At 32.8% G+C, this 14,191-nt stretch overlaps 1 protein-coding gene across 2 annotated transcripts in view; it reads left to right on the plus strand.

The window, feature by feature from the left end:
* The window catches only part of LOC105679894 (MAP/microtubule affinity-regulating kinase 3-like), a 316,827-nt gene that overhangs the window by 30,434 nt on the left and 272,202 nt on the right, over positions 1–14,191 (plus strand). The gene's annotated exons all lie outside the window — the stretch shown is intronic.

Consider the following 14,191-nt stretch of genomic DNA (forward strand, 5'->3'; position numbering starts at 1 on the left):
GACAAACGTTTCGCGATGAGGCGGACGAGAAGCGAAAAAAGCAAGGAACGAAAGCGGGTTAAGAGAAAATATCGAGTCACCAGTCGTTAGTCACGTTCAAGCCATCAATTTTCGATATAAAGCCCGAGCTATTCGATTTCTACATCCGACCGATACAGATGTAAAGATTTGAATCGAAAGCAAAGCTTACTAATTTTCCAAGTTCGACGCGCTTTATACATTTCAATTCGCGTTGTTCAACAGCCTCCGAAATGAATACTTTTTGATGGAATATCGAATCCAACGTTGAAAAAAACGATTTGTATTAATGGCCAATATAGTTTCAGTCACTTGTCTTTCATTTACATACTGATGACCTCGATATATTCAATTTCCCTGCCGCAGTCGCGGTCGATCTAAACTCGTGGCTCTTTCAAAAAATCAATATATCACTACGATAAACGATTCGTGGTGTCGATTACCATTGCTGTTTACGTAGCAAGACCTGCGAAGAACTAGTGTACATAGATACAATCGGTTTCGCGTCACTAGGAGTTCACCAAGAAGTATTCAATTTGCTACAAGTACAACAAACACTGTTTGTTCCCTCCTGAAATAACCGCAACCGGTTGCCGCTCTTGTATTGCATATTGTGTGTTAATATGTTGAAAACTTTTTTTATATAAATTTTAAAGGTTTATATAAATTTTGAAGGTTTTAAATATTTCCATTAACTTGAAATTCATTTTCAAATATTCTTAAATGATAAAAGCATTGATATGAATCGAATAAAAATATAAAAATCGAGATATAAATATTCGAAATTATATCCTTCCAATATTTAAATAAATATTAGAATTTTATATCATTTTTATTTAGCATACAGTAATGAATTTGTATTATTTGTGTGTAGATGTGAATTTGTTCATTATTATTTTACAAATCTAATACGTACATTTATTGCTATTAGACAAAATCAAATTTACGTGAATTTTTTACTTACGTATTCCTGATAAGTATAAGCAATATAAGTATAAGCAAGTATGCTGAAAAGATCATATTTTCCACATATATGCATGCACTTCGCATTTAAGACGAAAATGTCACGTACGCCATGCCATGGAGAATGCGTATCAGTAATCATTGCGCATGCAGCGATAAGAGCTGAAACTCGTATTCAATTGGTTCAACTTGCACGATTTTCGATACACAAAAATGTTACATCAGAAAGTATATTTGCATGCTGTCTCGTGAGAATCAATTGTCTTCAACACACGCAATCGAATAGTCAAATAAGCAAACTAAAAATAGCTTGTAAGCATAAGCACTAAAGAGCGGTGGAATAATTATATCTTCCATCATTTTTTTTTTTATTTCTCGCATTCTTGTGCCTCATCTTTTTTTTCTTCGTGCTTCTCGCTATCTATCTCATCCGGGCATCCTTATACTCGAGTACCCTTGACTTTCCCTTTCTCTCCGTCACATCAAGAATTGCGTTATTACCGTTTATCGCGCGGCCCCTTTTCAGGCGCCGCCTTATGCCATTGTCGCCATGCAAATTGTGTAATAGCCCATTTTAATAATGCCCGCTAAACAGCGTTGGTGAGTACTCGAAACAAATAGCCATCATGGACATAACATGGATATAAGCAAATAGATGAAATACCAGTCTGATGCATTTGAATATAGCAACGTGTGTTCGTAGTGATGGCATTTTGTGACGTGACGCGTTTCGAAAATTTAAAAGATGAAGAAATTATTCAAACATAACTCGCGCAATTGTTTGGTGAACTATTTGATTGCACAGAAAATATTTCCATTTTTTTTAATACTGATTAAAAATACAATTTTATAAGAGCCAATTAGTTTGAAAAGGAATGTCAATTGATTAAAACAATTAATGTATAAATATGAGCTCTTAATTTTTCTATCTATTTTACAGTACATCATTTTTCTCTTGCTATAGTTTCGTAGACATAATTTTTTAATCTATGTAGAATTATTTGAAGATACTGAAATGCAACTGCAAAATTTGCGATAATATTTAAAAGGCACAATATTATATTTATATGTCTCTTAGTTATGTAAAATATATTAATCATAAAATATTCAATGACATAATATTTATTTATTGCAATATAATAGATCCGATTAATTATAATTAAGCTTCTTATGGATCATAACTTTCATGATGTAACATTGTTATGCAAAAGCACAAAATTGTTGTCAAAATAATGATTTTATGTAATAAATTAATGAGAGGCAAAACATTATGCTTCACGCGCTGTTTTCAATTATCGTGAATTTTTCAGTTATATATGTATCCTCCAATATATTTTTGCATAATTCTAAATACAAATTGTAAAATAGATAATTCTTATTTTATGTATAGAAAATGATAGATAGTCAGTAGAAACAAACAATATTTTTTAATTCCGTGCAATTAATTGCTGAATATAAAAAAATGAAAAAATTTGCATGGTAGTAGAATATGGATCATTTGTCTTTTGTATATTTTTATTCGAAAATTTAAATCAAAGTTTAATTAAATAAATAAACAAATTAAAATAAATAGTATGTTGAATCGAGCGAAAACAGTGAGGAAGCAGTCAGGGTGTTAACAAGATCCGCTCGTGCGGATCCGTGCAAATTTGTTTAATCAGCAAAACGAGCGCCTTGCTTCTTTATTCACTTAATCCATTGATTTATTGGTCATTAGTTTATCTCTTGTCAGTGTGATGGTGAAACAGTGGACTTAGAATTCCGCTTTGATATTTGATTAAAAAATGTCGAAAGACTACCGGACGCCGAGATTCTTAATTAATAGCATTAATTACGTGACATAATTCTTAATTAGCTGTACTAAGAAAAGCAAGGACAAAATTGACTCGTTCTCGTGCAGTGCCGAAGAGAACGAGTTATTCAACTGGGAAATGTCTCTCCCAGAATAAATAGTTCCACTATTGTACGATCGGCTTGAAGCCAAGAGAACAAACACGAGCGAGAAATGCGTATGGGTGGTAGTCATAATGGAACGCATTACTCTGCGGCTCCAAATGTAACATAAGTAATATGCACTGCCTAGGACAGTTCATAATCGCGCACGAGAAAATGCGGTTAGCCTGAAGAGAAAATATGAACCACAAAATACGAAGTCATACACTGTCCTTGATACGCGCAACTTGTGAACATTCATAAATTATGCAAAATTGAGCGATTGTTCACTTTATTAAATTTCGTAGATGAATAAAATAGTACATTTTGTTACAATAAAAAATCTTAATTTTTAAATTAATGAAAAAAATTTGTTCTTCTCTATTCAGAATCTTAATATACGTATATTAAATATTTATGATTTATGAGATACATTCGAATATATTTCATAAAATTCTTATTGTTTCACATTTTTCTATTTATCGTTTCACACATTTTCTTAGCTTTTTCCGTGAGAATTTTATTTTATGGCTTTCATATATTTTTTAATATTTTTAATATGAACCACTTCTGCTTATATTTGCAATGAGTATGAAGATACTAATTTAAATATATGACATGCAAAATGGGGTGCATGAGATTAATTTAAATGCAATTTTAAAAGCTATAAAATAGAGAGAATTATTGTGAAAAATAAATTTACTTTGATTCTATTTTTGATAAATAAAGCTATTATATGCAGCAAACATCACATATGGCATATAATTTGAAACATAGTTTTGTAACAAGCTTAAAAAAGTCATTTTTCTGTAAACTGTATTCACAGCCTCTAGGGACAAACCGACAAAAATCACGCGATTGTAATGCAAAAGTGAAAATTTTGATTTCTTCAATCTCGCGTGGCGTACTATCATTGGTGATTACATTGGTAAAATAAAACTGCAATTTGCCTTTCAGCGTTCTGTGCGCAGCGATGCAATAGCGGTTTACGTGCGAGTCACACAGTTCGATGAGTATTCCATATAGATTTATCGAGGAAAAACGGATTTTCGAACATTGGACATATTGCAGCATGTAATATTAATCCAGTTTTTACATCTTCATTAGTTAAGCTATTTATTCATGCAATAATTATTGTTTAAATCTGAAAAACTGTTTATAATCAATCTAAAATTTAAAGTTTATTTTTGCGTCAAGAAAAAGAAATAGTAAATTTTACGCGCGGTAATTTAGTAAATTAATCTGTCAATTGTAAGCTGTGTGCTGAGCTGACTAGACTGCGAAATCTTAGTGAGATTTCCGTTTTCCGTTTCGTTAAATGAGACAAACTTCATATGCCGACAAAGTTGCTGACGGTCGCAAGTATGCATCGAGTGCAATTTCTGGATGACGTATCATGATGACGTAGTAAAATCGTTAATTCTATCGGAAATACGTAAATGCTTGCGTAGTTAATTTTTGTTGGGTTTTGTTTTACATTACATAAATTTTGTGTAAATATAATGCCGTTGAATTAAAGTCGATTCAGGATTTAACATTTATCGAACTTATATTTTTACGGAAGTAAATGGAATACTTGTCTATTATTGAATCTTTTTGTTATTTTTCTTGAATTACTACACTTTACGGATTTATTATAGACAGATAAGAGAAATTTGAAACCATTCTATTTTCGTGAAATCTATCCAGTTTGAAGTGGACTGAATCCTTTCGAAGTGTATCGAGAAGTAAATAAGTGCATTCGCTCTTGACGTTACTGTCTAGATCTATGTATGCACTTTCGCATTTTCTAGTTTTATCTTTACTTTAAAATATATTCATAATTGAAGCTCGGGAGTGCCTTTTCTCGAGCAGAGGTGCGCAACGCGACTTAATTAAAAAACAAGCTTCGGCTATCCGTTTGCACCTTAGTAATTCAATTCGGTAAAACAATTTTATCTTGTACGTTAAATAGTTCCTGGAAGGAAGCAATAAAGCGGATCTTGTGATCAATAGCAATTTCATCTTGACCCAACCCACGGATTTTTCATAAATTGCATTCGATTCGCGATTTGCATTCTGAAAGGAGCTATTTCTTCCCTTTTCACTCTTCTCGATTTTGCTCTGCACTTTATTTGATAGCGGGATTTACAGTATTGCGCTATGTGCGATTGTCCACGCGATATAGCTAGCTCCAAATGATCTAGTTTGAACACAATTGCAATTTAAAGTTTGAGATCTGGAACATGTTTTTCGAACCATTGAATTTTATGCGACATTAAATTTGTAAAATATAAATTTTGTTAGATACATAAACTTTATATTTTTTTTATAGAAATTGCTTCAATTGCGGAAAAATTTATTGCATCAAAACAACAGATTAAAAATCTAGAATATATAGAGAAAACAAGATATAAATAAAACGAACGCGATAAATTTAGAACATCCAACACAATTTGCGGTTGCTGTTCTGACTTTTTGTAATAAAACTTTAAGCAGAGTTTTCGAATCACGAAATAAATACATTATTCATGAGAAATTTAAAGATAGCGATAGAGAAAATTACAATTTTTCTTTAATTTTCTTACAAATCTTGTTCGTTTAACCATCATATGATAAGAGATGTACCGTATCTTATCGTTTGACGATTACGTGGAAAGCGGATAAATTTATCACGTAAGTGAGATAGCATACAATTCAGTATCAGAAATATATCATTTTCGAAATATATCAGATTTGACAGGAATATAACACGCATTAATTTCTTACCGTCAGCATATTGATGCCAGAGAAAAATTAGAAAGTGGCTAATTCCGGTGTTTTTTTTTTTGTGAAACACTTATGCCCATTTCCACCAATGTAGATAAACTTTAATCTCGGTTCAACTTACTCTTCATCTTTTTCTAGTTCTAAGAATTAGAAAAAGGTGAAGAGTAAGTTGAACCGAGATTAAAGTTAATCTACGTTGGTGGAACTGGGTATTACTGATTCCTGTTCAGTACTGCTATCTGCATTTATTTTAGTTGAAACCACTAAGTCGTTTGCCTTCTACTAATGGTAAACGAGAATTGATAAATAATAGTATTGAAAGATGGAAGTGGTTACGGACTTGTAAAATAGAATTAATTAACAATATTGAACGGATTATTAAGTGTTTGATGAAAAATGCCGAGATGACTGCTCTCATGCTTCTATCTGTCTGTACAAAATGATTCTCTGAAATTCAATCGGTATCCAACAGATGGCAAAACTTGTCCTAACCATCGTTTCTGTTCTAATCTTATCATATCATTAAATACATATATATAATCGCGACGCGAAATTTGTGTGATCTAAAATTATTGTTCAAAAACATAAAAATAAATTTAAAAAAAAAATACATGGAGATATGAATATATATTCTAGAATATCTGTAATGTTACAACGCGTAACATTGAAGATATATTCTTTGTTATCAGTTTTGACGAATAAATTTGTTTACTGATATCGGTCGGAGCATAAAAGCGTGAGGATCTCACGTGTGAAATAATCGATGGCGGATTCGTGCCACGACTTCCGCAAGTAATTTAAGGGTCCCGGTGGTGCGACGCGCCACGGTATGCCGTTTCGCACAATGCACCGGATGTGAAAATTCACGAAATGCGGTGCATGATATCGCGTCACGGTGGGTAGCGACACGCCACGTCTGTTATTTCGTGGCAGCGTTTCTGCTTTCTCTCCAGCGTATATTTCTCTTTCCCGCTATACTTCCTCTTTCGGCGCCTCTTCTCGCATCGCCTTACTACCCGAAATGATATACATCCTGTGCAGATAAACCCGAATATGTTGACCTTACGTTTCTTCCGACGCAAATGGACGAGACTAGACAGGATGTCCCGACGACTTTATGTCATCATTTCGGGATCTCGTTTTTTTTTAAGTAATTTTCGAAAATGCTGCTCGAACACGAATACACAATTTCGGACAATTACGTAATTATATGACATTAAACTCGCAAGAAAATACGCCACTGGTGATTCAAATTTTACAAATCAACACATTGTTACAGATTTATATACTTTTATAATTAACGTAATTATTTTTATTGCATATATATTAGCTTGCCTTATTTTCCAAGGTTCAAAAAACTCTTCCACGCGTATATATATGTATACTTTAGATATTAAACAATTAATCTATTATCTTAATGATATTAAAATAAAACATTGGGTTGACTACGGCACGATTCACAGTAGCCGAGTTGTTGCTTACAAGCTTATTTGTAACATATAAAGTACATCTAAATTATAGCAACGTTTAAAATAATTATTACGCACATTAAACTCATCTTTTACGCAAATATCTAATAAAAGAATGATATATTTATTGAAAAAACTATAATTTTTAAAAATAATAATAAATATGTTAAAATATCTAAAAACAATAAATATTAAAAATTGCAAATTTTTTACTGTAAGATTTTATTTCAAAGTTTCTGTATGTTACGTGCACTATTTTGCAAAATAACAAATAAATGATTACTTACTTTAAAGTTGCTCCGCCGGCGTTCGATGCTCTTTCTGAGTCTTCTCTTTCCTCTGACAATTAGTCTTCCTTGTGGTTCTTTAAAGCACTTACATGCGTTTGCGACGCGAATACAAAAATTGCACAATGTTGTAAGCGGCATTCCTGACGCGCACTTTGCCACTCCAACAAAGTAAAACTCGAACATCATCGCACGGATTAAACGTTCCACATTCTGCCACGTCTGCAACAAGAAACGACGAAAAGAGATGAGATTGAAAACTATGTACACAAAAAAAAAAATATTCTTGAAAGTGATCATTTCTCTACAAGTGTACTTACAATTTCCTTTTTAGTAAAGATACTTTCTATCAATAATAGTTTATCGATACATTATGTTTTTAAGATATGTACGATAGGATAGATAACGTCGTTTTCTTCAAAAACAAATGCATTAAAAGAAGAAGTGTATATATATTGTATAATAGATATTAGAGCATTACGTCTCACAGATAATCAGTAGGTCATACGTCGTATATTGTTTCTTATGTGTCGTTTCTTTGTTCTAAGCATGGAAAAAAATTTGGAAATGCTAAATAATTAGAAATTTGAGAAGTATATAGAGATATTGGAAGATAAGTATTTAAACTCTTTTTGTTTATAGAAATTGTCAAATAATGTTTTCTCTCCTCAAAAGATGTACGACGTATAACCTTTGATCACCTCTGACGTAATGCTCTAGTGTCTATCTTATATATGTATTTCCTCTTCGAGTGTGTATTATTTTCATATCTGCTTGTGTAAAATCTATTACAGATTATAACACATTCAGTGTTTTATTCAAATAAACTTCAAAGAAAAGTATTGGTAAATAATTTTTTATGTTAATTAAAGAAGACACCTATTTTTTAGGATATCTCCTCTGTATCTGAGATGATATTCTCTAACGGAGAGGAAAATTCTCTTGAAATGCAAATACTTTTGATCTTCTATAGAAGAAGAAAATATGCGCATCATTTAGAGGAATTTTGTAACTTCAAGAATATTTTTTTGGGTGCGAAAAATAATAAGAATAGTACTATTGAAAAGAACGACGCTCCGATACGAAACGATTTGTTCTGTACAAAGCTGTTGTGCAATAAACGTATGAAGAATAAAATCGGATAGGAGAATGCGAGGAGCAAGATATAACAATGTGCGTCCCGATACATAGCGCAAGAGAAAAAAAGAAGGGAGATATAGATCATGCAAAGGCGACGAAAACGAACGAAATTTTATTTCATTAAACGCTGCAAGTTGGTTTTGAAACTCTTAACATTAGGGTATTTATTAAACATTAATCAAAATCGAATTTAAACTCGATTTTATCTTGATTTCGATAAATGTATAATAAATATTCTAATGTTAAGAGTTTCGAGGCCGAACTCGCAGCGTTTGGTGAGATTGTTTTCAACGCTTGCGTGATCTATATTCCTCCCTCTCCTTTTTCTCTTTCTTGCGTCCACACGTACATACACTCAACTCCCTGCATTCTTCCAAATCGGAATTTGTCCTTGATATGTTTATTGCACTCTTATCCTTCGCACAGCGGCATCACGTACGGAGCAAATCGTTTCGTATCGGTATGTTATCCTCTCCTCAAAAAATCCTTATTATTTCCCGTAGTTTTCGATCTCATTTTTTCCGTCGTTATTTCTTAGACGCGGCAAAGTGTCGAAATGTTAATCCGCGCAATGATATTCCGTACGAGTTTTACTTTTGTTCTAATGTACGCGTCGATAGTTTAAAACATCGTGCGATTTTTGTATTCGCGTCGCGAACGCGTGTGAACACCTTGGAGAACTGTAAGAAGGACTAAGAAGAGGAAGTTCAGGAGAGCATCGAGTGCCGGCGGAGTACTTTAGAGTAAGTAATAATTTATTTATTATCTGTTATTTTTAAAAATATGGCACGTAAAATATTATGTAATATAACGCACATAGAAACTTTAAAATAAAATCTTTCAGTAAAAGATTTGCAATTTTTAATATTTATGATTATTAGATATAAATATATAATTTCTTTATTAGATATTTGCATAAAAGATGAGTAAAAGTTTAATGTGCATTATCATTATTTCTCAAATAATTATTTTAAACGCTGTTACAATTTACATATACTTTGCATGTTACAGAACTTGTAAACTCCGCTGTTGCGTATCGTGCCGCATAAGTCAATTCAATTTGTTTTTTTTTTTTAATATTATTAAGAGAATATATTTAAAAATAACGTGAAATATACAAGATATCTCAGACTCTATCACTCATTAATAACAGATGTCTGAGGTTTTTCATATGATAAAAATCAATATGCATCATGTTTGAGCGCATGAATTTTTGAAACTATTATAGTTTTAATTTCCATTTAGAAACTATTATAATCTCAATATTTTATTTTAAAGATTTTAAAGATTTTTCTGATACTATTCGTCTCCGAATAGTATCAGAAATCTGCTATTAACGGATGATACGGTTGGTCTGATATATATATAAAATTTTAACCTAGAACGTTGATCGTGATTATTATTACTCCTGCATTTTAAACGGAAGTAAGGTAATCTGAGACAAGTACAATGAGCAGCGGTTAAGAGGTTGCACCACGCGACTAAGACGACGACCCACGCGCGTTTTACGCCTCCCGCATTCGGAATCGACGTGCGCGAGAGCCTCTTAATAAATATTATTCCTGCGTATAAGCTAAGGGCTCAGTGAAATTGTCATTAGTATGCTACATACGGATTTAATGTACGAACACGGAACCTCGCGGGTTCCACGCGACTGCCGTCCATCGTTCTTCCTTTAAACTGCTCACGTTCCTCCCGTTTTATCTCCCCGTCGTTCCCTCGTGCTGGTCACAATAGTGCGATCCAGCTTGTTCCCTTTATCTATTCTTATATTGTTGATCGAGGATTGTCTCAATAAACCGGCAACTCACCCCGCATGGAATCGAGTCAATCATTTTGATTAATTACATAATACATTCTTATACAGATTTGTTCGACAGGCGTATTAAAAGTTGTTTCTCAAATTTTTCCATTAATTTATAATGAAATATTTCAAATCTTAAAATAATATTAACGAAAATAAAATAATAAAATATTAATCAAAAGTCCACTTAAAGTTAAACAGAAAATATTTTTCTCTTATTTATTTATGCTTTTAAAGTTGTTTTACCACAAGCTCTTTAATTTATATCGCTTAGAACTCCAGAGCTATAAGTTTCATATTGTTTGTGAAAATTTTTTTAAAGAAAGATCAAGTTTTCGATCGAAGCCAAGATTCAACGAGCCATAGATCCAAGAATGTGCAGACATATGTGCATGCTCTTTTCTTGGCTTTCAAAGGTCTCTGAGTACCCGTAGCTCGGATCGCATTTCTCTACGCGGTCAAGAGACACTGTCCCGATAGTCCTCTGCTGCGGGTACCCGGATCGCTTGTCATCTCGCTTTGTTTCTGCGCGGTATTCTGAAGGATTTTCTCAAGCGACTGTGCTCTTCCTCGGATTAGAGTAATATCCATCAAGTAGTATTACTATATTACACAAATCACTATATTATATCCCCGATTAACATTTAATCCTTAACGCCTTTGCTATGTATACAAACTACCCAACAATTTGTGATCTTTTAATAACAGATTTCTTGATGAATTTGATGTCGATGTTTTTCTTAAGAGAAATATCGAGACGCTCATATTTTTTGAATTTTTAAAAAGGGAATTTTGAGATGAATTTTAGAGTTTCAGAGGAAAAAATGCATAACTATTCTTTAGATAGTTTCAAGACTTTATTTTTATAGATTCTTAACTTGAGGCTTACGAAAATAATTATTATGTAATATTATATGTAATATTATAAATGAAAATATTACGATGGATAATATTGAGAATTAATTGCAAATTACTTAGAGAACTTCTTAAAATTACAGTCATGAGTTGTGGGACACTCTATGTATAAGTGTCATCGATAATAAAAATATTGGAATAAATAAAGTAAAATATTAGGTAATCGATTCTTTTCAAAATTAGATTAGTCACACAATAATTTGTCGAGTAAAATAATCAAGTTATCAAAACATTCTTATCATGTTTGTTATCGTAATTAAAAGATTAGATAATAAACTTAATTTTGTGTAAAACACTTCTTTTTTGAGAGGTTTGGATATTAATGTACATATTATTATTTTATTTCTAAATCTTATTTCTAAATTATTTATTGCTAACTATAAATTGTTAATGTTTATATAAATATATATTTTAGTAGGAAATGAGGATTAAAATGAAAATATCATACATACATAGAAAAAGCAAAGTTCATATGATAAAAGATATTCTGATTTTTATTCCAACATACATTCCACTTTTATCAACATATACATTTATGCAAACATCCGCAGGCTATTATTATGTCATAAGTTATTTTATTTACTTGTTGACTCTTCTAGGTTTTTCACATGTATTTTTATTCGTGAAAAACGCTCTTATGAATCACCTTAGTAGACTACTATTGATCTGGTCTATATTGAATATACAGGTCTATATTGTATATACAACGTGTCGCTAAGCACATTTCTCGTGAATGCTTCAGCCAATTTTATACAGAAAATGAGAAAGTCGATTTTCTTTTACAAAAATGTCACAAGGTATAACTTTTGAGTGATGAAGGATTCAAAATGTTTGGCTTTTTGCAAAATAAGCTTTAGAGAAACAAATAAGTAATAAAATCATATTTTTTGGTTAACTTCAAATATAAACTCTTTATTGATAGAATATTAGAAAATTTATAAATTAATACAATGTTAGAAAATTGCAAGAAACCCGCGATGATTTTCTTCGATATTTTTGCGTTGAATCTGCGATGAGCGTGAAAATCGATTTAAAATTGACCGACAAATTTGTATTTGAAGGAACGTTTGTTTAATTAGAGACACCCTATATAGTACTTTACCTTGAACTGTTTCGCACTCATCGTGTTTTTCACGTGACTGTAACAATGCAACATAGCGTTAGCGGGGTGATATCGTGAAATTAGTCAGTCTATGCATTCGCAAGGATATCCTTATCCACACTTCTCGTCATGTTGATGGTGCATGCGTAGCGAGTGAATATGAACGCATACTCGCGCGAATCGTCGACTCGCGCGATACCGAACCTTGCGTGAGTCATTCGAGTGAGTCAGTGAAGGCTCGTATGCGAAACAAATCAAAATGCATATCTATACTGTCGAGCCCTCGGCATCGATTAATTCTGCGAACTAGATATCTTAGAATTAATTAACTTAATCTGTTTTGATATCCTTGATCAATCGATATCACGAATATCGCACCGTTAAATAAAATTCTTACTTTGGATCTACTTTATTTTCTTATATTTACTTGAGTTACTTTGAATTTATAATTTAATTAAAAATAAATGTCCTTTTTTTGTCCTTAAATTAATTTTTTACTTCTTTACATTTACTTTAATTACTTTACTTTAAATTTATAGTTTAATTAAAAGTTTTTAATTATTGCTGAAGAAAAGTCCGTCTCAAATCTTACAATTACAATTGCGGATTAATATATTCGTGTTACAAAACATTTCGTTTTCTATTGACGTGTACTTTTAGAGAGCCTCAGAAGCGACTCACATATCGACTTCTCATTTTCGAAAAGCGTCTTTGATGCCGATCACGTAGAGTCCTCAGAAGTCGCGCGAGCTCACGATCAATGGTAAAAACAAGCCGTGTGTATCGCACGCATCTTCGGAGACGACACGCATGCTGACGTCACATCCTGGGCGCCACCGACCACACGTAGGAACGTCCTAAGACATGTCCTAGACAGCTGCGGTTCACTCAAAACTAATGATTTGGTTTTAGATTTCCCTAAAAATATAGAGTATAACTTAAATATTTCAATAGATAATTAAATATTTTAATAAACTCTGCTCTAGAAAAAATTCTAAATTACTTGATATAAATATGTTAGATTAAAAACCAAGAGGACATAATATAATCTTTTTAATAGACTTTAATATATCATAAATGAGATACTTTCATAATTTGCAAAGTGCAATTCAAAAATAACGCTTACATTTTTCCATGATTTTTGCTCGTGGTTTTTAGGCATTAATTTTGCATCGCATTACGTACTTAATGATCATGTCTGATATAGATTAATCTCAAATTTTATTAAATTAGTATATAATTGCAAGAAACTTTCGAGAATACTTAAAAAAGAAAAATTATTTGCTCGAGTCGAGATTATTTCATGTTATCCTAACGCTTCGTACAGCAACGCAAATAAAGATAGTGAGTGTTTGTGACACGTCACCAATTGGTTACTAGCTTCTTGTTAGATAATATCCATCTACGCAACGGACTCGCCATGTCCGAGCAAGCGGTAATCTAATCGCGAGTAATCGTTGCAGTAACCGGCGAGGCGGCTGAGCTACGAGACGGCGTTGCGCCGCCTTAGTAACGGAGCGTGCACCCGCGTAATTCGCATTGACTGGCATTACGCGCGTTGCATCGCGCGATATTGCGGCACAACGCGATATTGCGTGGCGGCGGTGCGCCTTATCGCGCGCGTCGGACTCACGTCGGAATGTAGCTGGGAGCAGATATCGGTCCAGCTGTCCAGCAGCTGTGAGCTTCACCTGCTGTTGTACCGCTCGCCCGGCGCGTGTGCCTTACACGACGCACTTCACTTCGCGCGCGAGAAACGTATAGAGTTCCTTTCCGTTCCTCTCTCTCTTTCTCGTTCTTTCTCTCTCGTACG

Source organism: Linepithema humile, chromosome 1 (genome assembly GCF_040581485.1).
Source record: "Linepithema humile isolate Giens D197 chromosome 1, Lhum_UNIL_v1.0, whole genome shotgun sequence".
Lineage (NCBI taxonomy): Eukaryota > Metazoa > Arthropoda > Insecta > Hymenoptera > Formicidae > Linepithema > Linepithema humile.